Source organism: Trachemys scripta, chromosome 7, assembly GCF_013100865.1.
Source record: "Trachemys scripta elegans isolate TJP31775 chromosome 7, CAS_Tse_1.0, whole genome shotgun sequence".
Lineage (NCBI taxonomy): Eukaryota > Metazoa > Chordata > Testudines > Emydidae > Trachemys > Trachemys scripta.
Window position 1 is genome coordinate 92,430,301 of NC_048304.1, and position 27,704 is coordinate 92,458,004.

Sequence of the window (27,704 nt, forward strand, 5' to 3'; positions counted from 1 at the left end):
GAGCTGGGATGTGTGGGAAATAGGAAGTGTAGTAAGATGAGGCCCTGAAACATAAACCCTTATCAGAGGCCCAGTATGAGGCCTGAGGCCTGAACTAAAGTAATGGTCAAGACTTTGCTAATATAAAGCAAAGTTAAGCTGTGAGCCAGAGGCAGGCCCTGCTCACAGAAGCTGGCAAGGAAAGGGCTGATGCTGCAAGAAGATACATATCTAAAAGGTGCAGAACACTACATATCAGAACACTCCAATACTTGCACATTCCATATAGTAGGGTTACCATACGTCCGGATTTTCCCGGATATGTCCGGCTTTTTGGGCCTCAAATCCGCGTCCGGGAGGAAATCCCAAAAAGCCGGACATGTTCAGGAAAATAGGGAGGGAGGGCCCAGCAGTGCGGGGCCGGGGGCCGGGGCCGGCGGTGCGGGGCCGGGGCTGGCGGTACTGGGCTGGGGGCCAGGGCCAGCGGTGCGGGGCCGGGGGCTGGGGCTATCAGTGCTCGGATGGGGGCCGGGGCCGGGCCAGGGCCAGGGCCAGCGGTGCTTGGACGGGGGCCGGGGCTGGGCCGGGGCCGGGGCCGGCGGTGCTCGGCCCGGGTCGGGCTGGGGCTGGGACCGGCGGTGCTCGGCCAGGACCGGGACGGGGTCAGGGCTGGGGCCAGGGCTGGTGGTGCTCGGCCGGGGCTGGGCCGGGGCTGGGGCCGGGGACAGGGGTGCTCGACCGGGGCTGGGCTGGGGCCGGGCCAGGGACGGGGCCAGCGGTGCTCGGCTGTGGACCAGGCTGGGGCCGAGGCCGGGGCCGGCGGTGTTTGGCTGGGGCTGGGATGGGGATGGGGCTGGGGCCGGCAGTGCTCGACCAGGGCTGGGGACAGCGGTGCTGGGCCGGGGCTGGGCCAGGGCCGGGGCCGGCGGTGCTCGGCCGGGGCCGGGATGGGGATGGGGCCAGAGGTGCTCGGCCGGGGTCCAGGACGGAGCCGGCGGTGCGGGGCCGGAGCCGGCGGTGCTCGGTCAGGGGCCAGGCCAGGGCCGGGCGTGCTCGGCCAGGGGCCGACGCCCCAGGGCCTGAGCCGAGCCGAGCGGGAGATGCAGGGGCCAGAGCCTCTTGGCCTGGGCCGGCAGGCCGCCAGAGGGAGCCACTTGGCCAGGGGGGCCGGACTGGGCCGCGCCGCACCCTGCCCCAGCCCCAGCTTACCTGCTGCCTCCCTGTTTCAGGCTTCCCACGAACATTTGATTCGTGGGAAGCAGGGGAGGGGGAGGAGCAGGGGGCGGAGCGTTCAGGGGAGGGGGCAGAGGTTGGGGCGGGGCCGGGGCCCCGTGGAGTGTCCTCCTTTTTTAAAACTAAAATATGGTAACCCTACATATAGATAACAAGGAACAAGCTGACCTATCCCAATGACAGGGCCAAAAGAATAAATGATGAATAGAGTTGTTTTCTATTGTACCAACATGTACGAGGTGAGAGGCGGCACCTTGCTACGTAGAGGGGTTATACCTTGCTATGTAGAGGGGTTGCACCTCAATACTTCAGGAGTGATGTGTAACTTGTTTGTACCTGTATATATGAATGCATCCCTGGGGCGGTGTGTTGGTCCAGCCTAGGGGGCAGTGGAAAAAAAAAAAAAAAAAGCCGCGATCGCGATCGGCGGCGGCAATTGGAAAAAAAAAAAAGCCACGATCGGCGGAGGCAGTTCAGCGGCAGGTCCTTCGCTCCTAGAGGGAGTGAGGGATCTGCTGCCCCCGAATTGCTGCAGGTGCCGCCCCTCTCCTTTGGCCGCCCCAAGCACCTGCTTGTTAAGCTGGTGCCTGGAGCCAGCCCTGACCACACTGGTAGCATCTGACGACAGGAAGCACTGCGGGTGATGGGACATTGAGTGATGCTAAATCAGAGGAGGGAAACTGTCTGGGATCTAGTGTAGAGGCAGAAGGGTAGTTGTAATAATATTATAAATATGCAATAATTATAGCAGTACTTAGATACTCAGTCATATTGAACTTGCATAACTTCATGGAGAGTATTTTAAGTCAACACATTGGTTTTTATGGAACAATTCCAATATTCAGCTTTCCCGATGTCTGAAACATTTTACTTACATTCCAGTTGATAGCTGATTAAAAAAACTGAATTCAGGGTTTTCTACACTCTGTTTAGACAGCTGCAGCCACTGGCCTCACAAGACTGGAGATAAAGTCTCTATGATAAACAATTTAACTAGGTCTCAGCATAGGAGCAGCTGCAGGCATTCAGTCATGTATTTCACAGTTAAAAAAAACAATGAAGAAAAACAAATAGTGTCACTGTTAACTGACTGCACCTCAGACACCCCTTCCTGGTATCTCCAGGTGACCACCTCTAGGTCTCAAGCCCTCACCTGTCTCATGATGGAATCACGCAATTCTCCCGCTGTCAGGTGAGGTGCTGGGTGGTAGTCTCTTGTGAATCAACCAGGATCTCTGAGCAATTCTGACTTATGTCCATCCAGACTCTGCAATTTTGTTCCCTCTGGAGCAAAGACCATGGTAATCAGTGACCAGACTGACCCCTTAAAACAAAGTATCATTGATTTAGAACAAAAACATTACACAGAAAACCCATCTTGCTGTCCCATCTCGCCTCTCCTTTTTAATTCACTCTTGAATCACTAGCAATGCCCATGCATCAGCCTTCAGCCATTGAAGGTGTGACTATAAACAGGAAGGAATGCAAATTCAGTTTATATGCTGATATTTTTGTACTATCGAAGAATCCATCCTCATCAATCCTATCATTATTGAATGAAGTTGATATTTTTGGAAAGATCTCTGGTTTTCGCATTAACTGGAATAATCACAAGCAATGGATGTATCCAAAAGATCAGATGCTGCGCAGTTTCAGCATTTTCCATTTCAAATATGCAAGGAAATAACTTATGTAGGTGTTAAGGTTTGTCCTAATACATTCAAAATTGTTTCTAAAAATACAGACTATATATTCTAAAAAATTCCCAGAGATGTAGAGAGGTGGCATCTCCTCCCTCTGTCCTTACTGGGGAGAACAGAAATAGCCAAAATGAATATCTGCCCAAGAATGATTTATATCATTAGCCTATTGCCTTTCAAGGTATCTCCTTTGCTTGAATAAATAGACTTATAATTCAATTGGGCTAAAAATGGTGCCCACCCACTCCTGTAATAGACCCATAACCTCTGGCTCTGCTATTGTAGTCTTCAAATCATGATTTAAAGATTTCAAGTTACAGAGAATTCACCATTTACACTAGATTAAGCCTGCAACTGACCCATACTGCAGAGGAAGGCGAAAAATCCCCAGGGTCGCTCACATTCTGACCTGGGGAAATTCACTCCCAACTCCAAATATGATGATCAGTTGGACCCTGAGCATGTCGGCAAGATCCAGCTAGACACCTGGAAAAGAATTCTATATTATCTAGCATTCCAAATGCATCCTGTTGTAAGGTGGTTCCCTTCCAGTGGGTCTATATACACACCACCCCTAGTTAGAGTCATCGCTATGCCATTTGGTTCCCTTTCTTCTTTTATATACCTTAAAAGGCTACCCACACCCTTAAGGAAAAATCCAATCTTTACATCTACATGGGGGATCCTCCAACACTTTAAGACAATTACAGCATCTGATCTTACTAATTCTCTTCTCAAAAATAAGAAGGAGCCCGGTGGCACCTTAAAGACTAACAAATGTATTTGGGCATAAGCTTTTGTGAGTAAAAGCCCATCTGAAGAAGTGTTTTTTTTTTACCCATGAAAGCTTATTCCCAAATAAATCTATTAGTCTTAAGGTGCCACCGGACTTCTCATTGTTTTTGTGACTTAATTTTGTGATTCTTCCAGAACAAGATATTAAACAGCTATTACTAGACTCCAGAATGTTTGTTTAACTTCAAAGTTAGATTGGCAACACACAGTGACTGTTGGACATGCAAACAGCCCCATGCCAACCTTTCACACATCCTCTATACCTGTCAAAAATGCACGTGTTCTGGATCACCATATTCAGTGCTCTCTCAAAAACTTTGTGTTGCTATTTTTCCTTTGCCAAACTTGTGCATTTTAGGGGTGCCAGATGCATTGAGTTAGCATTAAGAAATTTTCAGTACCTATTTTAGTGGCCAAACGAGTTATTTTGAGAAAATGGAAATCTTCAATTCCTGCCTCATATACAAACTGGCTTAGTGAGCTCTCTACTACTGCAATGGAAAAAATGACTCTGTCTAATAGAAACTCTTGGAAAAAATATGAGGAAATCTGGTCACACATGAAACTATTACATAAAGTTTAGTATATATTAATCCCCAATACTTTTATGTTCTCACTTATTTATCTATTTAATCACTTTAATAATTGATGACCTTTGTGGATTCAGGTTTTTGTTTGTTTGTTTGTTTGTTGTTGTTTTTTTTTTTCCTTCAGGTTTTACAAATAATGAACACTGAATTTTGTTGTTTATATGGTATTTCCATCTTGTGCATGTATGATTATGTGTTTTACTTCATTATGTATTTATACTGTATATAAAAACAATGAAAAAGTTAAAAAAAGAAACCCCATCATAAAAACATTAAAGCAGAGGCGTATGGCTGCTAAATAGTTGCTGAGAAGTGAAAGACTTCTTCCCCTCAGAAAGTCTTTATAATGCTTTAATTTCCTTTTCATCTCTAGGCTCCTGGCTCTGGCAAAACAAGTTTGCACCTGTTGGAGACAGGAAATTCTGGAAGCCAAACAGCCTGCACTGTCTTTCTATTGTGTAGTGTTCTAGTGTTCTAGTTCTGGGCAGCCATTGTGTCCCTTCCTGTTTATTCATCCCATAGCTCCAGTACAAGTTAGATCAATGTGTCCACACAGCAAAATCTCATAACCCAATATAAAATAACTTCCCCTCACTTATCTGATCACATATAGTGTTCACAAATTACTACAGATCATACACTTCTGTCACAGATAGATCACAAATAGATCTTAGATCTGAATTGGAGATCAGCTTAACCAAAGGTCAGAAGTACAGGTAGAGCTGGAAGGGAAACTCAAGAAGTCATCAAATCCTGACCCCTGTGGTGAGGCAGGACCAAGTAAAACTAGGCTTTTCCTGACAGCTGTTTGCTTAAAGTTAGAAAGTTTTTTCAGGGGGAGGGATAGCTCAGTGGTTTGAGCATTGGCCTATTAATCCTATGGTAATGAGCCCAATCCCCCATTTAGGGATTGGGGCAAAATCAGTACTTGGTCCTGCTAGTGAAGGCTGGGGGCTGGACTCCATAACCTTTCAGGGTCCCTTCCAGCTCTATGAGATAGGTATATCTCCATATATTAATCTAAACCTCCCTTGATGCAGATTAAGCCCATTACTTCTTGTCCACTGAAGGTAGAACACAGAGAACAATTGATCTCTTTATAACAACACCTTAACGTATTTGAAGACTGTAATCAGGTTGCCCCTAAGTCTTCTTTTCTCAAGTTAAACATGCACCGTTTTTTTCCACCTTTCCTCATCGGTTCGATTTTCTCGCCCTTTTGTCATTTTTGATGCTCTCCTCTGGACTCACTCACTGTGCTGAGTAGAGCGGGACAATTATCTCTCACCTCTTACATACAACAGTCCTATTAATTTACCTCAGAAAAAAATTTCCTTTTTTGCAATTGTATCATATTGTTGGCTCATATTCAATTTGTGATGTACTATAACCCCCAGATCCTTTTCAGCAGTACTACCACTTAGCCAGTTATTCCCCATTTTGCAGTTGTACAATTGATTTTTTCCTTCCTAAGAGAAATACATTGCACTTGTCTTTACTGAATTTCATTTTGTCGTATTCAGACCAATTCTCCAATTTTTCAATGTCATTCTGAATTTTAATGGTGGTTAAGTCCATTAATGGCTATTATCCAGGACGGGTAAGAAATGGTGTCCCTAGCCTCTGTCTGTCAGAGGGTGGAGATGGATGGCAAGCGAGAGATCACTTGATCATTGCCTGTTAGGTTCACTCCTTCTGGGGCACCTGGCATTGGCCACTGTCGGTAGACAGGATACTGGGCTAGATGGACTTTTGGTCTGACCCGGTACGGCCTTTCTTATGTTCTTATGTAATTCTGTCCTCCAAAATGCTTGCAACCTCTCCCAGCTTGATGCCTTCTGCAAATTATATAGGCAAACTCTCCATTCCATTAACCAAGTCATGAATGAAAATACTGAATAGTGCCAGACCCAGCACTGACTCCTATGGGACCTCACTAGATATGGTCTCCCAGTTTGACAGTGAACCACTGCGTATGGTCTTTCAACAAGTTGTACACCCACTTTATAATAATTTAATCTAGACCACATTTTCCTGGTTTGCTTATGAGAATGCCATGTGGGACTGAGTCAAAAGCCCTACTAAAAATCAAGATATATTATGTCTACTGCTTCCCCTCTATCCATTAGGGCAGTAGCCCTGTCAAAGAGAGAAATTAGGCTGATTTGGCATATGTTCATGACAAATCCATGCTGGCTATTCCTTATAACCATATTATCCTCTAGGTGCTTACAAACTGACTGTTTAATAATATATTCCACTATCTTTCCTTTAAACTAAGAACCCTGCTAAAAAGCAGGTGCTAATTCGCCTAACTGCAGGATAATCTAGCCTAGAGAGTCAGTAACCAAGCCTAGATTACAAAACACAGCAACCAGTCCAGAGTCCTACCAAACTTGATGTCAAGTTCCCAGCACAGAAAGTGTTCCTCTTTTGCCCCCCAAAGTTATTGAACAGCAATAAGACAGAAATTCCCTAGAGATATCCTAAGTCCCTCAGTCTCCCAGCCACCTTCATTTCACCAGACATGTGTCCATCCCATCATTATAAATCCAAGAGCGCAAGTTCACTTTACCATCTATTACTTCACTGTGGATTGAACTGGAATCTAATAGTGTGCTCATAAATTCAATATCCACATTGGAGAAATGGAAACACTCCCCTCCTACTAAATAGGTGCTACTTTATTCCCACCATACAGTTTCGTAACTGTACCCTTCTGTCATGGCAGATAGTGACTTCTACATTAAATATGGTCAAAATGTCAATAATAAAGCAGATGACTGTGAATCAGCAATAGCCATTCATAGCCCCTCATTCATTTTACCCCAAACTTTTGTGGAACATGTGCTCATTCTATCACATATGTAGCCCATATGTAATTTTGTTTCTCAGTTACCCATTAAATATAATTAAAGCTGATTATAGAGTGGCCAACGCTGTAGCAATATAGCAATATAGCATATAGCAATACGAGTAATAAACCAACAATAATTGTTTAAAATGTTGAATTGTTATAGCAGAGACTTCTACATTTTCCCCTGTTAACCAAATAAGACTTTCAGGAAGACAAAGAATGAATTATCAGAACAGCTGGTACCACTTATAGCACACATGTTCCCATTAAAGGAATAAATGGTTTTTAAACCCGAAATGAAATGAGCCCACAAGATGTAAATCAGGGCAGAATTTGGCCAAATGGGCATGCATGAAAGTAACTGAGGGCAGAATTAAAGAATGTAATCTCTAAGTACCCCTTGATTTTGTTACATTTTTAGGCTGAAGGTGCTCTTCTTTGAGAAGCTGGGACATCAATATCTTGCTGAGAAGTCTTAGATGGGATGCTCTGAAAGGAGAAAAACGGACGTGTGTGTTTTCAAACACTGATTTTTGTCTTTGCTGGCTTCAGAGGGCATGTATGCACCTAGCTATTGCAGATTATTGGGCAGCATTTCCTCCACTCTGTATGTGGATACAAAAGAATAGAAACTGAAACAGTACCAAAGAAATATTTTTAAAACAGTATTAATTAGAATAACTTAAATTGGCTTCTTTGGGGCATCTCCTATTCTCCATTACACAGCTGCAACTCACAATCAAGTCAATGGAAGCTTCACCCTTTTAACTTAGAATAGAACTAGACCCATTAACTGAGAGTAATAATTCACTGCCAGGTGCCAAATCCTCAACCAATCAAAGTGGGCATAACTCCACGGAAGTTAGTGGAGCTACAACTGACACCAACTGAAAACCTGGGCCCAAGGTATTTAAACCTATGGCACGTGAGCAGAGTAAGAAGCCTGAAAAATCAGAAAGTGAATTATTTGCCAGTAACATCTAAAAATAATCTAGCTCTTGATTTTATTCAAAATGGACCAAACCATGTGTTCCTCACCATGTTTCTACTCAGACAGAACAATCCTTGAGCACAGGACTTAGCCTGAGCATTTCAACCAATTCATCATTGTTAAAATATTTATGTCAAAGTGACTTCTGTCAGTACATTACTGGAAAGGATTCGACTGTTGATATATTAAGCTATTAATTTATTGTGCAGAAACTTCTATGGTGCTACTCCATATATAGTAGGGTCAGGTCATGGGAGAAATAATGACAGTCATTGGTACAACAGTCTGTATCTTCTGACATTCTTCTTCCACTTTTTTAAGGACCTCACCAGAAGAACATTTGGTCAAAGGTCAGAAAACAGCAGACATGCTTATGGGGCTTTCTAATCTTACTGACTCAGTCAAGCTAACCAAAAACATGAGCACTACATAAGGACCTAATAATAATCAAATCAACTAAACCAGGAAATACTGTCATCGAAAGAATAATTCTCCACACTTGGAGTGAACTGCTAGTACAGATGCCGGATCCTGTTCCCATTGAATTCAATGGGAGTTTTGACAATGACTTCAATGGAAGTAGGAGTACGCCACAGGTGTGCTGAAAGGCAGGTTAGTATAGAGTCGAAAACATCTCTTCCTGACACAGAGTTGGTTTTTCACATTATGTATTTTAATTTTGTTTTTCCACATAAATCTTCAAATACAAGCCTCACAGTGAGATCCTCTCCCTTGCTCTGGCCAAAATGGGGTAAAGAGTCCCTAAACTCCCCCATTCTGGCTGGGGAAGCACTGTGGAGCACAGTTGTAACACTGCCTCTCAAAGACCCCCTCGTATGCTCCGGCAGAGGGAGTGTGCTGGCAGAGAGATATGTTGGGGCAGGGCCAGAGCACAGCAAAAATTCCAGGTTTTGCTGCAGCCAATAGGACATTCCCAGGAGACTGCCACAACTTACACACACACACACCCCTGCCCCATCTGTTTAAGTTACACCATGGGCCTCTCCAACCCCCAGAGCAACCCTGAATCAGGAGAGCACAAAGGTGGCTTAAAGCCCTTCTTCCCCTGGGCTGACGGTTCTGTGCTGTCTACCTTAGAGGCACAGTGTAGCATTTGATCACTAAACTTTCTTCAAAGCCAAGATCACTTTGGAGCCCACTAAAGCTAGCAGGGCAATTCTATTGTACCAGAAGCAGGCAGAAGTTTGGGTTTTCACTTTGCATAATTTTTACAAAATCTTGGGAAAGTTTTGATTGTGTCACCTGGACTCAACATGGAAGTTATACAGATGGCACAAACTATTTGTCTGCAAAGACACCTTTAACTTTGCCTAAGATTTGCTTGGAGGGATATGGACACACATCAGAGGGATTATGGTGGAAGTTCAGTGAACACTGACTGTTGTTCACCTAAGGCAAAGAGTAAAGTCCTTCTTTCATTTTTAGTCAATCTTTACTCAGGAAGAGCTCCCAGTTATTTTTATTGCCTGGCGCTCCCTACGCCAGGCTGTGCCCATTGAGATTCTATTCAATGCTTACTCTGTGTGCATGGAAGTCAGATGCATATTTAGAAGACAAGAGACCACTGAATACATGGCACAGAAATAAACTGATAATAGGAAAACCTACTTAATCCAAAAATATCTGCAAAACAGTAACTGTACAGAAAACATTTTACACTATCATAATGTCATTTAAATGTTTCTGTTTTTTTTTAAAAATCACCCTCATTAAGGTATGTTTCATTAGTGCTTCCATTTAAGTTTATAAAATACCCACAGTGAGCAAGCAGTATGATAGAAATGTCTTGGCATCAGCTGGGCTCCATGGTGCACAGGCGGGACACAGGGTCTCCACATCTTTCCCACCTCCTCAGTGCTGCACGATAGAACTGCACTTGTTCCACTGCATGTTGGGTGCTCTGGGGCAGAGGGTGGGAACAGATTCTTCCACCCAGACCCCACCCAGTGGCAAAGCACTTGTGTAATTGAGCTTCAGCAAATCCTTCAACCCATGTGTAGAAGCCGCTGCTGTCTACTGTGCACCAGCTCTTCTCAAACGAGCGTATGGCTAGTGGACAGACTTGGGACAAGGACTGGATTCACAAAGGGGACTTAGGTGCCCTGCCCTCAAGTAGAATTCACAGCTTCGAGTTAGGCCCCAGCCAGTCTTGCCAAGAGGAGAGTTAGGCACCTAAGAAAGGGATTCTCAGAAACCAGCTAACTGAGTGCAAAGCCAACTAAGCTATCCAGGAGCGAAGTGCAAGAGGAAAGGGCTTAGGGCCTAGATCCACAAACAGACTTTGGCCGGTCAGTCAGGTGCCCAAAACTGTTAAGGAAAGTTTGCTCATGTAACTCCATTTTGGTTTGGGCCCGCCCTTAGCTAGAAGCAAGCACATCGCGTACCAGGAGACAAGGGGAGAGGAAGGGGGACATCTGGACACAAAGGGATAAGGGCAACAGGGAAAAAAGCTAATTGCATGCCTAAGTAGTTGCAACCCTAGACAGCACAGGCAAGGGCCTAGAGGGGATAGGTGGTAGATAAGAAAAAGGGTTGTTTATTGGCTCGTGCATCATAAGGCTTATGATGCACGAGGGCAGCATGCCTTGCTTAAGACTCATAGACTTTAAGGTCAGAAGGGACCATTATGATCATCTGGTCTGACCTCCCGCATGATGCAGGCCACAAAGCCGTCCCTACCCTTTCCCTTGACTCTGCTGTTGAAGTCCCCAAATCCTGTGGTTTAAAGGTATATAATCTTTGTGTAACCTCCATTTTGGGTCCCTTCCTGATTAGCAGGGGGGCACCACGCTCAGGCGTAATAAACCTGTTATCTTTGGATACTCTGCAGTTATGGATTTGTTTATGTGCCTCAACCTAGACTAGAACTGCACATGACCTATAGGTATAATTCGCAACAAAACCTAAGGGAGATGCTTAACCCCACTCAGGATTCTCAGCTGTGAACAATCTCCTGGACTTAGGCACCTAAGCCAGGTCAGCCTTTTTCCTCAAAAAAAGGGAGACAGACACCTCCACCCCATTATAGCCGATTTGGAGCAGGGACTTGAACTTGGGTCTCACGCCGCCCAGGTGAGCGCCCTGGGCACCAAGTGATTGAGTGTTCTGTGGTTGATCTCTCTCAATCTCTCTTGTTAGTGCTGCTCAGCTTTGTATAAACACATATTAACTGGAACAGAGCCTTAAACCTGACTCCCCCACCCCCAGGTGTGTGTCCTAACCAGCAGGAGAGTGGGTATTCTGAGGGACACATGCATGCCTGCCAGTTACAAAACATCTGTGACCTTCTCACACACAGCCGTCTTTCTGTGGGTTAGGCATGGTCTGAGCATGCCTACTGGAGCAGGCCCTCCTGGGAGGAGGGAGGGGAACATCTCATATTAGAATCCTGCTAAAGCTTAAGCATGAACAAAGGCTCCAAACAGCTCTTAAGCTGTAGGGCACCTTCAAGCCTGAGGGTATATCTTCACTTCAATCTGAGGATGTCATTTCCAGCTTGAGGAGACATACCCATGTTTGCTCTCATCAAGCTAGCATGCTAAAAATAGAGTGCAGCTGCAAGGGCCTGAGCAGTGTGAGGGGCCAGACACCCCAACTTTGTGCCTCGAGTCTCAGACAGGTAGCTTTTGCAGTACTGCAGCTACACTCTTTTTTAGCATGCTAGGTTAGTCAGAGTGTCCCCTTGAGCTGGGAATTACACCCCAGGGCAAAGTGTTGACATACCCTTAGGCAGCTTTGTACATGCCCACCAACAAAAGCACAACTGCCAATACGATTAGGGATGGTGGTTCTGTGATGTTAGTGATACCTAAATGTTGGGTTCACTTCCCCCCCCCCTAAAGAAAATCAGGGTTGGAAGGGACCTCAGGAGATCATCTAGTCCAACCTCCTGCCCAAATTAGGACCAATCCCCAGACAGATTTTTGCCCCCTCAAGGATTAAACTCACAACCCTAAATTTAGCAGGCCAATGCTCAAATCACTGAGCTATCCCTCCCCCCAAATGATGTTCTGTAACAGTAATGCCTGACAAACTCACTACATCCAACACACTGCTGCCATAATATTTATCTATACAGAATGTGGTGCAGGACCTTAAATGAAAGCCAGGCTCATGCTGGTCATTAATATCATTGGGGAATGTACATAAAGATAATATTTAAAATGGTCTCTATACTGAAAATATGTCCTTATAGTTTGTATTAAGGTGTTACCCCCCAGCAGAGGGGGGAAACTAGTTTTGCCACACAAAGGGATGCTTATTCACCTGTCTGCCTAAGTTCATATGTAGACTATGCATTGTTAGCCCAAGCAATGGATGCCCCATTTATATTTGTGTCAACAGGGGGCTAGGAAAATCAACAGGAAGAGACAAACAGCAGGGGAAAATGAGCTTTGTCTAGATGTGCATTTGAAATGTTTATTGGTCTATAACTGGGGGACAGGGGCAGCACCCTGTTCTCCATCATGGCGGGAGCAAAAAGGACAGTGTTTTATGCATCCATGAAAGATGGATCCCAACCATGTTTGTTGTTGATACTGGGAAGTAGTTTTAGATGAGAAACTACTTAAGAGAAGAATTTTAGCCTGTTAGTTGAGACTCTGTGAAGTGTGTTATACTTTTTGTTTTCTATGTAACCATTTCTGCTTCCATTACCCTTACTCAGTAGCTCTTAAAATTTAATTTTTGATAAAAAATTTATGATTGTTCCACTATCAATATATCTCTTTGCTGCGATTTTATAAAGGACCTGATCCTGAGTTGTCCCAATCAAGCTGTGTGTATACTGTTCCCTTGGGAACAGTGTACTTGGTAAATACTGTGAGTGTCCAGTGACAGGGACTAGCTACTACAGGAGGATGCTTTCAGAGGGGCTCAGGTACTGGGATGCACCTATTGTTACCATGCAAGGCCAAGTAAGGCAGAGCACAGAGGATATTGTCTGGGTAGTTAACAGACTGGTGCTGTTGGGGAGCTGACACCCAGTTAAGCACCAGCAAGCCTCTCTCTCAGTGAGGCAGGGGGGTAAAAAAGGTGACTCATACTCCTGGGCACCCTGAGGAACTATCATACCATTCCTCTTTTTCTCCTCCCTTGAGACAGCAAAGCCTAAATTGTTCGGTGGTGTTTTAGTCTTGCTGCTGCTATGCAGGGGCCATGAGCATTTGATCCTTTGATCACTTTAATTGGGGGAAAGTTGGGCTGTGGGTGGGAAGAAAAAGTCAAAATAAGGTATTTATTCAACCATTGTATATAGGCCATTTGTATTTGTTTACACAGAGAATGCCAAGATAAATGCAACTGTCCCTGTGAACAGTAAAGGACTGAGGCATAAAGTACTGGAAGCCTTTACTCATCAACAAATCTACATAGAGACAGATCTTAATCAGAATCTGAAACTAAACATTTCAAGGGCTGGGAAAATGCCATCCAAATTTAGTACTATAAACACTAAACCCTCACATCACACATTGAATTTATTCTAAACAGTGGAATGAAAAGTTATTTGCATTTTTCTAAGCCCCTTTGTACAGAGACTGGTCTTGTATGCTGACAGCACTCAATAACTAATAGAATAACCAATCACAGCAGATATAGGACCATCTCAATCCTCTCTATGAGAAAAGCCTTCAGTAGGGGGAAACGGTATTTAGAAGATTTGGTGAAAGTAGGTGTCATGGAGTGTGGGGGAGTCAGGACCCTGCAGCCCCCACTTCCTCCAATTCACTGTGACTCTCAGCCAGCCAGTAAAATAAACAGGACCGCAGTCTAAAACAGAACTTGTAGGTAAAGAAAACAGTACCCCTCAGTCAGGTCCCTCTTGGGAGGTGGGGAGCCCAGACTCAGGTTCTGGGCCTCCCTGCATCTCCCCAGCCAGCTCCAAACTGAAACCCCTTCCTGCTCCCTCACCCCCACACTCCTGACCCCTCCTCCAGCCTTTGTCCAGCTTCCTGGGCAGAAGGTGTCACCCGGCTTAAACCCCCTCCTGGGCTCAGGTTATGAAGGGAAGCCACCATTGGTTACGTGCTGGCCATCAAGTATCATCCCTCAGTGAAGTCACACCCTTATTTCCCATCCCCATCTAGTATTGGTGCAGTACCCCAGGGAAATGGAGGCATGCTCCGTGTTAGCAGAAGCCAGTAAACTAGTAAAACTCCCATGCAACATTACCAGATTAATACTCCCTACTCCGTCACAGTAGGCGAAGGGCATAACCAACTCCTCTTTTCTCCCCTGAGTCATAGATAGCCCAAGATCTGTGGGAAGACTTGTGGATCTCCAGAGTGTCACATGGCAGGCTGATCCCTCTGTATTATCTTCCAGGCTCTCTCCCATCTCCCTTGGCAACACAGAGCCATGCAGTGACTGACTCCCCCTCCCAAGGAGATTGCTGCTGATAAGACCTCAGAATTAATGCTGACTCAGTCTGTATTAACTCCACCAGGAGTTTCCAAAGGAAATTCTGTGATTTTATCAAGGTTGATGCTGCAGACATTAGAACAATGGATATCCTTTGACCGCACACCTCTACCCAGAAACACATCGCTCCCAAATCTACTGAGACTATGGCCTGGTAGACACTAGAAAATTAGGTTAGTTTAACTATGTCCATCAGGGGGTGTGAAAAATCAACAGCCTTGAGCAGCATAGTTAAGCTGTCTTAAATCCTTCTGCAGACAGCGCTAGGCCAAGGGAAGAATTCTTCCTTCATCCTAACTACTGCCTCGAGGAGGTGGATTACCTATGTCAAACAGAAGATTCCCTCCCATCGGCGTAGGTAGTGTCTACAGCGCTGAAGCACTACAGCAGTGCAACTGTGCCACTGCACATTTTAAGTGTGAACAAGCCCCAAGCAACAGGATGTTCCTGTTGGAGGACTTCTGCAGGTCAAGTGGCGAGAGCTGCTCCCCTACCTCAGATAGTCTTGGACTCACTGGAGTGGAATTTACACTACTTTGATCCCCTTCTTGCAGCATAGAGGGGGGATGCTATAAGCCCTAATGCTTATGTGATGAATTGGTTAATGTTTCTAGAGCCCTTTGGCAGTGTAAAGAGCTGCCTGTTAATCACTTAGTTATAAAAACATTTTCATATATTTCCAAATTCTATTCTGTGATGTGGAACATGGAGACTTGTGGTGATCTCTCTAATAACCTATCTTGAGGCATGCTCTGTTACTAGAAGCTCCAGAAGCCTCCTGCTTACAGAAGTGAGGGGCTGTAAGTGAGGAGCAGAGCTTGGTAAAAATGATTCCATTGATCAGACTCTGTTAGCCATTCGCTCTTGAGATGTGCCAGTCATAACTGTCTACCACAACTTAGAATCACTAAAGCAGGGCATCTAAATGAGACAGAAAGACATGAAAGAGGAGAAGAAAAGGCTATTGAGTGGAATATAAAGCACAACAATTCTAATATATAGGAAACAAAAGACAAGGATTTGTTACTGTTTGGTCCTTTGAGGATGATGCATGAGCAGCCTTGTCACACATAGGAACTGAGAAGATGGAGCAGGCTCAGTGAGGACAGAGACTTGGCAGATTTTAGTTGCTGAGTAGAGACTCCTGAGTTGAGCATTATAAAATGAAATTTTTCAAAGGCTTGGCCAAATTTAAGTGGATTTTCACAGAAGCAACAAAAGACACATCCCTGTTTGAAAGCATGAGAACACTAGAGTTTCTCAAACAAAAAGTCACCACCATTTTTTTCATATTGAAAAAGAAAACATTTTCCCCTAGCCTCATTCTCAGAAACTTTTCACTTATCTCTTTTCTTGGCATATTATGAACCTATCTTGCTGACTGTATACTGTTCTCAGTTTTAAGAAATTTTTGATAACACTGAAGCGATAGGCGCAAATTCTGTGCTTTGTGGTTTAGCTTGGCCCAGGATTTGTTTGGGCTTTTTTTTTTTTTTTTTTTTTTTTTTTAAGTTTACACTAAAACCAGAGCCTTTAATTTCCAGTGTCACATAACTTGGCAAAATAGCTTGTCTCCTACATAAAGCATTTTGAGCAAGAGGTGCTAGGATGTTATGACGAGTCCTGTAATTTCCTCTGTTAATGGGTCACTGCATGGAATGCCTCATGCATGGATTTTTGTAGCCATACCTTAGACTGTGTAGTGCTCCTGGTGTGTAGAACATGGATAATTGCTCCTGATGTTTGGTCTCAGTATGCTGTGAAGGAGATTAGTTTCTTGAGTGACTAAATAAGAGCAAAAGTCAAGGATACTGCTGACTTTTAACATACTAAAATGTAGATCCCCAAATACCATTCCTAAACTGGAGTCTCCCCAGCATTCAGCAGAGTCACTTTACAGCATCTAAATAAAGGAGGAGGTCAAGCAGACTATGGTTGACCCTCCCAGGAACAGATAAGCAGACAGAAAATGGTGTTTTTAAAGTGACTGTCAAACACAATTCGAGCTAATTTGCATGAGCTTTCATGAAAGTAAATAAGGAATTCCCCAGTGCATTAGCAGATGTGTTATTGGTTCCTCTGCCATAATAGCTTCCCACTGACATTCAAGATTAAATAAATATTAATTAATGAAATAGCAACAGCTGTATGTGGTAGGTGGCCTGCACTGTAGCCATAACAATTCAGTAAGAGCTCAAATAAAGTGAGATGTGTTGGGGGACCTGGAAAACCCACATTGGGCAGAAAGTATATACAGAATACAGCTTTGTAATACATGCTCTGGATTCAAATACAGCTAGCCTTGATTGCTCTTCACCACTATAGTTAAGACAGTGGGTGCCTCTCCCTAGTACGTTTGGCTTTCTTTGTCTGAAGTGAATCTAACTGGTTCCTAGTTACAATTGTACACACTACTAATTTTCTTTAACCTAGAGTTTAAGATTTGTTTTTCTTTTAACAGATGGAGAAAACCATGGAATAAATTATTTACAAAGTATAGAAATGAAAGGGTCCAAATGGTGTGGGTGGATGGGTGAGAGAGAGAGAAAGAGAAAGAGATTAATAGAAATTGTGAGTGAATGTAGAAGGTCCCAGTTCAGGGCAAATGCACTGGGATTTCCCTTCAGTAGTCCAAGAGCACCCACTCTCAGGCTTCTAGCTCCCCAGCCGTTGCCTTTCTTGGGAGGAGACCCACATCTCACTCCCTTCTGACCAGGGTATTTCCAGGCTGCATGGTTCCCTGCCTTCACTGTATTATTCCCAGCAGAGACAGGCAGCCCAACCCCACCTGCTTGCTTTAAGCAATGGATAATAGAATGATTGTTAACAGTTAAGTACCACACAAATGTTACTCTTAAGATAAAAAGTATGACAGAGAAAACATTAAAAACAATAAAAGAACCTACACACATGCTAATAAGCTTACCAGAGTTCACCTCCACTCTAACAGGGGCTCTGGCAGAGAAGTCCCTCAACACCCCCCCCCCAGGGGTTTCCTTGTGGGTATGAGTTCATCGCAGTTGCAGCGCAGAATAAGCACAGAGTCTTATGAGGCCTCAGTAGGCCCAGTCTATCTAACCCTTCTCAAAGGGACCTTCTGTGGACCAGGGGTCCTGTTTCAGGAAGAAGGCCCTGAACCCATTTAAAACCAGGATTTTTAGATAAATAGCCTCTTTTTGTTGGTCCCTGGAGAATCCAGTTTGAATTAGTATGCATCTCTCTCGAGGAGGGGTGGTTTCAAAGGGCTGATAACAAAGGAAGTACACTAGCATACTAGAAAAGGTAAGTGCAACGCCACAGTAACATATACAGTTGCATTTTTAATATAATGTATTTATATACCCTAAAGGTATTAGCCCTAATTTAACTTCATTGAATTAAGTTTATTTTAATTCCATAAAGGATTGTTCAGGACATTGCCAGTCTGTCACAGAGTTCATAAAGATAAATAGCAGTGAATTGAGCCACGTGTAGGATAGAAATATCCTGTGCATGCTGCCATTGCACCTCAAATCCAATCAGCAGCCAGGCATGTTCTTCTAGTTTCGAGTGCCCCCGGCGTAGGGACATGTACCGCTCTGTGCTGGTTTTGTGTTGTACACCAGCAGGGACTCGGGTGAGATCACTGAACTTATTGTACTTGTAACCTAACTTCACTCAAAGTAAAAACCCAGTAACATTCCCTATGCTACCTCGCCTCCTGCGCCCCATCACCTCAAGGGATGCCGGGGTAGAGACTATGATGCTCGGGGAGAGACTCCATGAGGGAACCATCATAATTTCCCCATTTTACTAGTAGGGGGAGAGAAAAGGAGCTTGTTCTCCTTACCTCCACCACTCTGACCAGGAATGTGGCAGTGATGCTGTCCCAGAAGTTACTGGGGCTATCTATAGAAGGGAAGCTTGGGGTTATATGGATAAGATAGGCTAGGGAAGGGCCAGTGAGGTGATGAGGGAGAAGCATGTGAGGAGTGGATATGGGGGAAAATACAAGGAAGAGCAGGGCTTGGGATCATGTTTTTTTGGAGAGTGAGCAATTCATTGTGGATTATTTACTCAATCAAGATCAAGACTGAACAAAGCAGTGAACTGCGGGAGACTGAATTGATATAAACAATCAATTCAAGCCAGCCAAAGTCATCAGTTGGCAGGGCCGCCCAGAGGATTCAGGGGGCCTGGGGCAAAGCAATTTTGGGGGCCCCTTCCATAAAAAAAAAGTTGCAATACTATGGTAACATGTATTTGGAAATGTAAAAAATAACCAGTGAAACACATTCAAAAATTAATTTTTAATAATTTGGAAATACACGAAATACATTATTTTAAAAACATTACATGCTTTAATGGTATGTATATGTTTGCAATTACATAATGGGCTGTCGCTGGGTGATGGTGATGGTTGGTGCCAATGGGCTGTCACTGCCTGGGGGTGGCGCTACTGTTGCCCAGAGCAGGGTGCGGAGCTGGGCTCTGAGTCAGGGGTGCCCAGCTCAGAGGGGCTGGGCTCGGAGCTGGGGGTCCGGGCTGTGGGGGGGATGGGGTGGGAGGGGTGTCCGGTTCAGAGGGGTTGGGCTCGGAAGTGGGGGTCAGGGCTGTGGGAGGATGGGGTCAGGGGGTGCCCGGCTCAGAGGGGCTGGGATCAGAGCTGGGGGTCAGGGTGCCGGGGGATGGGGTTGGGGGGGTGCCTGGCTCAGAGGGGCTGGGCTTGGAGCTGGGGGTCAGGGCCGGGGGAGGGGGGATGGGGTCAGGGGGTGTCCGGCTCAGAGGGGCTGGGCTCAGAACTGGGGGTCAGGGCTCGGGGGGGCCCAGCTCCGAGCGGCTTACCATGCCACCTCCCCACTCTCCCAGAGCCTCAGCGAGCCACATCCAGGAGCTCCTGCTGCTCGGCCTGCCGCAGCTTGCAGCCCCACCCCGTTACCACGGGGCTCTGAGCGGGAGGACCTCAGGCCCCGCCTGAGCCATGCTGCTGCAGCGTTGTCCAGGGCTGCTCCTGGACACGGCGCGCTGAGGCGCCGGGGGATGGGGGAAGGTGGAGGCGGGGGGGAGCCTCCGACATTCTCGTGGGGGCCACTGTGGGGCCCGGGGCCTGGGGCAAATTGCCCCACTTGCCTCCCCCCTCTGGGCGGCCCTGTCAGTTGTGGAAGGCAGAATCGGTTGAAAACTGAGGACAGCCCATTGAGGAATGTAGATGTAAAAAACCACAAACAAAAAAACACACAAAAATAAAACCTGGCCACCAAAAGGAAATGTCAGAGATAAATATTGAAAAGATTACCAGAATCATTAGTGTAACATTGATTTGTTGGGGGGTGGAAAGAGGGGGGAAAATACTTTCACATTACAGTCAGAAATGAGGAATAATTGCAGGACATCCTGTAATTCCCAGTCTTCTGTTTTGCTTGACTTTTGCTACACTACTTACTGGCAAGAAATATAAACTGCATTTCCAAATCTTCCAATCCTGTATTTCCGCAGCCATGAGAAGAAAGGGAATGCATGTACAGTCCTTAAGTGAAAAGGATCATCTTTGGTTAATTATATCTGTAGACTGTTTGAAGCCTGTGGTGGGGGTTTTCAGGATGATTAAAGCGGTATGCTCAAATGCCTAAACAACTCCTTGGACCCTTCTTGCATTTGAATACACTGGGTTGCCAGAAACAATCCTATTTGTACTGACAATGGATATGAAATCCTTCTATAACAGTTCATATTTATTACAGTGAAAACATGTGTGCTCCTCCTAGTCCAACAAAGGCCAATAAAATAAATCTCTTAATGGAATAAATCAGGTAAAAGAATACATTATGTGCACATTGAGATACTCACTAGTAAAATACACTGATGAGTGAACCCTTTAAAAGCGATGCTTGACAATGGGATGACTGGGAATAATCTTGCAGTGTGCCATGCAAATGTGTGAGAGACCACTGAGTACAGTGGCGCAGCTCCTCAGCTGGAGTCAATGTTCATAGCTCCATTTTGAAGTCCATAGTTCTATGACATGACTTCAATGGAGCTGACAATTCACAGCAGCTGAGGATCTGCCCCAGTGACTTGACAGTGCAATACTGCATCTGTTCTTCTCTGTGTCTCCTAAATGGCATCCCACTGTAATCAAAACATTTGGGGAGACTTTGGGGCAGTCTTTGAAGACAGGGAAATGCCTAATAAAAGTTGGTTTCAGGTTGCCAGTCCTTTTGCAGGACACTATATACAGTTCCTGTTGACTCTCAGACCGTCACATACAGACTGAGAACCAAACTACACAGGCGAAGGGCCAGATCCACAGCTTAAACCAAGAGGCACAAAACAATCCCGAATCTTGGCCCAGCTGTTTGCCAGGCCACTCAGTCTGCCATCACTTAGAGCACCATGGAGGCTGCACCAAAGTGCAAAATCTGGTTCTCCCACACAAAATGCAGCCAGTCTGGATTACTGCAGCATCAGTACTTTGTTATGTAAGCATTCTCCCACAACCTGCCCCAGTAATCACTGGGACCCGTCACCCTATGTACTTTGCCACAGCCTTCAGAACTAAGCATCAAAAGGAGCAGGTGGCTCAGTGAGATCGTTGTTAATGGAGTATCAACAGGTAGATGGGTAAAGAATATAATCAATAATTTAAGATGAACTGAAGTGTTTAAATAAAACCAATTAATGAATTGGCATTTTTCCCCTGGCACATATACAGTTTAAATGATTGTTGACAAGCCTCTAGAGCAGGACAGTAGAAAGTGCAATTCCTGAGTAGTAGGATGGTAGTTGGTGAGGTAAGCAGCTGTTGCCAGAAAAATACAAAACAGTGAACGCAGGACTTGGCACCTAACAAACTATTCAGTTAATGCTTCACTTTTAAGTAAACAATGACAGGAAAAAGAGGTGGAATTTGCCAGCCAACATATATATATATCTCCTGAATGCACACAAGTTATGCACACAAGTCAATACAGGACACAAAGACATCCTGGAATGCCTTGGTGCTGGCATGCAAAGTATGGTATTTAAGTGCTGACGAAAGTACCTCCTGGGGTGTAACACAAGTGCACTGCACCCGGTGAGAGTGGGCTGGACCACTTCATTTTTAACCACCCTACCTCCCACGCCACATGAGCTGGTCGGATTCAAATCACATTCTTGTCAAGCAGCTGGTGGGATGGGGTGGCTTCATGATTAAATTGCCTCTCTGCTCCCCCATCACTTGCAAGAAATGGGAAACCTTTTTATTAAAAAAAAAAATCCCCCATTCTTCATCATAAGAAGCAAGCAGCAGCTCAGGTCTACTTGATTTGTTTTGTTTTAAAGTTCTTCGTCAGGCCTGACCTCCACCTTATAAACCTGTAAGGGGAACATAATTCTCAGAACTGATTTTAATGTTCTAATCATTTAGATGGATTTAATTTAGGCTCCTTTGAAAAATGATCCCAGCCTTACTGCATTTGTTTCATCCTTGATACTATTTCATATTTTTAATTGAATGAAGTGCTGCTGGGTAATGATCTAATAGGGGAGAAGAATGTATAGTTCTGATGTATGTGTTCACAGGAAAAAAATCATGAGTTGAAGCCTGTTCAGTTAGTTAAAACATTACTCCCAGCCAAGTTATTTACTTTGATTTTTAAAACAGGGCATGAACCCTTAGCTCTAAGTACCTTGTCATCACTTAAATCACAAAGGTATACAATGCAATACAGCACCCCAGCCAGCCTTAGCAAGATCCAGCTATCACCAAGTAATAAAATAAACCGATCCTCCCTCAGATCCAATCCCATTCTCTCTACATTTTCACCAGCACAAGCCCAGTAAGATAGATGTATATTTATATTGGTGAATTGGCCAAACCCCCTTCTCTATTCATTTCCCATCTGCTCACCTTGAATAGCACACTGGCTATCAAAGCATCCCTTCTTTCTACAACTTGTCCACTAATGGTGCAACCATCATGTTTCACTCACATCTGGGTTTCCTGAGGGCTTGAGTTGGTGAGCCAGGCTAGGTCTTATTCTGTCACACAGAAAAAATAAGATCTGTTGGTGATGGCTGCTGCTAGTACTTTTGCTCCCATTGCCACCACCTGCCAAGTTAAAATTCACTACTTGCTGGGTCAACACTGCAGTTTTCTGTAGTGCTGAAGCTTTCTTGTAATTTATAATGGCATTCGGATTCTCCCCACCTGAAGCCATCCCAGGTGGAGGTCTAGGTAGTGCAGAAGATAACCACTGACTGCTCAATGACATTCATTGTTAGCACTGTATCTCACTTTGACCCAATGCATTAGAGGCAAGAAACTCTGCAGCAAGCAGGTCTCCAATAATCTGCCCACATGGAGAGCTTCTTCCTAATCCATTAAAGGTTGTTTTTGCCCTGAACATGAGGGTTTCCTAATTTCCAAACATTTTCCTTTAGTAAGGATTTTAAAATAATAATTAATAATAATGTAACTCTAGGTCTGTAAACCAATTGCTAACTGCCCAACCAGCCCTTGGAAATTAGGCCTTTATATTCTCCCAGCATGACCAAACTGATTGCAGTGCCTAAGGCCTATCCCCTTCCTATGGGATTACAGGGATGTAGAAATTTTGACATCATTTATCCGAATATCAAGAAGTGGCCTGGTGAGGCAATAGCCCTCAATTTCTGTAGGTAAGGCAGAGAGTAAAGTACACTGGAATGAAGCAGGGACTGCCTAAACACCCTTCCCCACATCCAGGAACCAGAGGGAGTCAGGCGCGGAATCTCAAAAGGTGTTTATGCACCAACTTCCATTGAAATCAGTAGATAGTGCCTCAAAGAATTTTCCAACTGCTATTAAAATGGGAGTTGCCAGTTCTCTAAAGGATTGCTTAATGATTCACTAATAAGTTAAGAGTCTTGGAACACAGAGAAGTTCCAGAAGGGAAGAAAACGAATGTTCTGCAAATATTTTAAAAGGGTATGTGTTGACGTTATGGGGCCGTAACAGGATAAATAAATGTGCAAATGCCAGATCACAGGACTCTTGTGCCACATCTGAGATAATGGCTTTTCATTAGTAAAGTGACACCAAGATTAACTGCATGCACTGCTTCCAAGCAAGTTCATCTACATGGCTTATTAGTCCATACCAGAGGGTTGCAAGAATATAGAACCAGCCTCCTCCACAAATAAAGACAAATTTCCTCCTTCTATCCCCACTCTGAATCCTAACATGCCACAGCTCTCACCCTGCACTCCTCCCAATCCAACTTCACACACAAGGTTAGTGTTTTTGCTGAACCTGTTCCTCACATATGCATTACATCATTGAGATCCAGCTCTGATGAGATACTGGATTTCAACAGAAGGCTTTGTGCTTTAGGAAATCAAACTGACAAATTTTGGTACTCCATTTACAAGAAATGCTACACAATTAGTGTCAATTCTCAATCCAATACTGGTACACATTCTATGGCCTCTTGCACCTATAGTTATTGCTTCTATCACATTAGTAGAGACAGTTGCGTATTAAACAGATATGGATGAGTTTGTTCTAGATATGACAAAGCTTGGTGTAATTCCCAGGTTGAAAGATACAGAGATTACTTTAATTTTAAGAATCAGAATACCTGTTTATCTGAGAGGAATACATCAGAAATGGATTCAAGCTCTAAAATTCAGAAGTGGGTCTGTTTGACCAAATTTGGTGGTGTCTGGATCCATGGTTTTATTCTGGCTCATGAGAAAGATCAGCGACACCTGCAAATTTGGTTCTAGATTTGGATTTTGAATAGCCCCAAAACATGAGGTAGTTTTCAGTTGGGGTTAGAACACAGCTTGAGAAATGACATACTTTTCACATTTGGGTGATCATCTGGCCCTTTAAATCCAGATCAGGGGAGCTGTAGGTACAAATGTCTCATGCACAATCCCCATAAAGTAGAGCTCACCTTGCATTCCACTCTGATTTCACACTATACATACCAAGAAATCAGGAAGTCAGAACAAAATTGCAACTAAAGAAAACTTTTCATTCATAAAGCCTCAAAATAATTATTTATATACAGAAGGTAACTCTGTATTGAATTTCATCTGTCAGTTTGTTGCCCTGTCACCCAGTTTTGAGAGATCCCTTTGTAACTCTTTGCAGTCAGCCTTGGACTTAACTATCTTGACAAATTTAGTATCGTCTGCAGACTTTGCCACCTTACTGTTTACCTCCCTTTCCAGATAATTGATGAACATTTTGAACAGCACGAGTCCCATTACAACTATTTACCTCTCAACACTGTGAAAACTCATCATTTTATTCCTACCCTTTGTTTCCAGTCTTTTAACCAGTTACTTATCCATGAGAGGACCTTCCCTCTTATCCCTTGATTGTTTAATTTGTTTAAGAGCCTTTTGTTGGACCTTCTGAAAATCCAAGAACACTGTATCAACTGGATCAACCTTGTCCACATGTTTGTTGACACCCTCAATGAATTCTACTATAGACACACGATTTCCATTAACAAAAGCCACATTGACTCTTCCCTAAAATATCACGTTCAACTAGGTGTCCAATAATTCTTTTCTTTACTATTGTTTCAACCAGTTTCCCTGGTACTGAAGTTAGGCTTACCGGCCTGTAAATGCCTGGATTGCTTCTAGAGACTTTTAAAAAAAAAAAATTGGCATTATGTTAGCTATCCTCCAGTCATTTGGTACAGAGGCAGCTTTAAGTGACAGGTTACATACCACAGTTAGTAGTTCTGCAATTTCACCCATGAGTTCTGAAGGAACTCAAATATGAATACCATCTGGTCCTGGTGACTTATTACTGTTTAATATGTCAATTTGTTCCAAAACCTCCTCTATTGACACCTTAAACAGTTCCTCAGATTTATCACCTAAAAAGAATAGTTCAGGTGTGTGAATCTCCCTCACATCCTCTGCAGTGAAGACCAGGGCCTCCCAGAGGAGGGGGGCAAGTGGGGCAATTTGCCCCAGGCCCCGGACCCCGCAGGGGCCCCCACGAGAATGTCGGAGGCTCCCCCTGCCCCCGCCTACCCCCATCTCCCAGCGCCTCAGTGCGCCGTGTCCAGGAGCGGCCCTGGACAGCGCTGCAGTGGCGTGGCTCGGGCGGGGCCTGAGGTCCTCCCGCTCGGAGCCGCGTGGTAAGGAGGCAGGGCTGCAAGCTCCAGCAGGCCGAGTGGCAGGAGCTCCTGGATGCGGCTCGCTGAGGCTTTGGGAGAGGGGGAAGGCGGCATGGTAAGCCCCTCTGAGCCGGGCACTCCCCCGACCCCATCCCCCCACAGCCCTGACCCCACTTCTGAGCCCAGCCCCTCTGAACCAGTCACCCTCCCGACCCCTGACCTCCACTTCCAAGCCCAGCCCCTCTGAACCAGGCACCCCCCTGACCCCATCCCCCCGCCGCCCTGACCCCCAGCTCCGAGTCCAGCCCCTCTGAACCGGACATCCCCTGACCCCCATCCCCCCCCAGCCCTGACCCCCACTTCCAAGCCCAGCCCCTCTGAGCTGGGCACCCCCGACCCAGAGCCCAGCTCCCCACCCAGCTCTGGACAACAGTAGCGCCACTCCCAGGCAGCGACAGCCCAGTGGCACCAACCATCACCATCACCCAGCGACAGCCCATTATGTAATTGCAAATGTATACATACCATTAAAGCATTTAATGTTTTTAAATAATGTATTATGTGTATTTTCAAATTATTAAAAAATAATTTTTGAATGTATTTCACTGGTTATTTTTTACATTTCCAAATACATGTTACTATAGTATTGCAACTTTTTTTTTATGGAAGGGGCCCCCGAAATTGCTTTGCCCCAGGCCCCCTGAATCCTCTGGGTGGCCCTGGTGAAGACTGATGCAAAGAATTCATTTAGCATCTCCACAATGCCCTTATTTTTCTTGAATGCTCCTTTAGCACCTGGATCATCCAGTGGCCTCACTGATTATTAGGCAGGATTCCTGCTTCTGACATACCAAAAAAAAAAAAAAAAAAAAAGTTTGCTGTTAGCTAAGGCAACAAATACTAATTGCTCTTCAAATTCTTTTTTGGCCTGCCTAATTATATTTTTATACTTGACCTGCCAGAGTTTATGGTCCTATTTTCCTCAGTAGGATTTGACTTCCAATTTTTAAAGGATGTCTCTTTGCCTCTAATCACCTTTTACTGTGTTGTTTAGCCATGGTGACATTTTTTTGGTCCTCTTACTGCTGTTTTTTTTAAATTGAGGTATACATTTAGTTAGGGTGACCATATTTTTTCACAAAGGGAAAATAGGACACGCCCGTGCCGGCCCAAGCCCTTCCCCCCGCCCCCCATGCAGGGCTGCCCGAGCCCTCCCTGCCTCCCGCCCATGCGAGGCCAGCCTGAGCCCCCTCCCCAACCCCGGGGCCTGCTGAGCCTGCCCAACCCCTCCCCCCCCGATCCAAGCCCCCCTGCTGCCCGCCCACATGCATGACTGGTCCTCCGAGTCCCCCCCACTGCCCGCCCGTGATCCTCCCGCCACCCACAGGGCTGGTGGTTAAAGGCCCCTCTGCCACACGCCCACCAACAGGGCCACCCGAAGCCCCCTGCACATGGGGCAGGCCGGCCAGCCCAAGCAGCTTTCCGTAGACCTCCTCTAGCACGGGGCTGGCGTTGCCACTCCCCCACCATTCCTCCATGCCCCACTAGGTCCCATGTCCGGTGCGGGGTCGGCAGCAAGATGAAATGCTGCTTGCAGCCTGCTCCTCCTGCCAGGGGGCCAGCAGATCCCCTCCGCTTGTAGAGTGGGGAAGGGAATCCACCAGGGCTGAGCAGGGACCCCCATCCCCGTGGGCTGTCCCAAGCACTGGGCAGAGGGCACAGTAGGTGCATGGAGGAGAGGGGGCACACCCTCCCCCAGCTACTCACCTGTGCAAGATGGGAGCTGATAGCAGTGCAGCAGGGTTATTTCCTGGGAAGCACAGGGAGGGTGACAGGGCAGGAGCCGCTGCCGGAGCAGTGGAGCCCCGGAGGGTGACAGGGCAGGAGCCGCTGCCGGAGCAGTGGAGCCCCGGTTCCTCCTGTCTGGGCGTGCTCTCACTGCCCATCCCCAGCACTGCTGCTGCTGGAGGAGGCAGCCTAGGAGACTGGTGCAGGAACGCACTGGAGTGAGGGGGTGGGGGTATTACT

The 27,704-nt window shown here is 45.4% G+C and overlaps 1 long non-coding RNA gene across 2 annotated transcripts in view; it reads right to left on the bottom strand.

The window, feature by feature from the left end:
- The window catches only part of LOC117881096, a 57,534-nt gene that overhangs the window by 11,827 nt on the left and 18,003 nt on the right, over window positions 1-27,704 (bottom strand). For both annotated transcript variants that reach the window (XR_004646686.1, XR_004646685.1), the window contains exon 2: window positions 2,366-2,536. This is a non-coding gene — a long non-coding RNA (uncharacterized LOC117881096). The remainder of the gene's footprint in view (window positions 1-2,365; window positions 2,537-27,704) is intronic.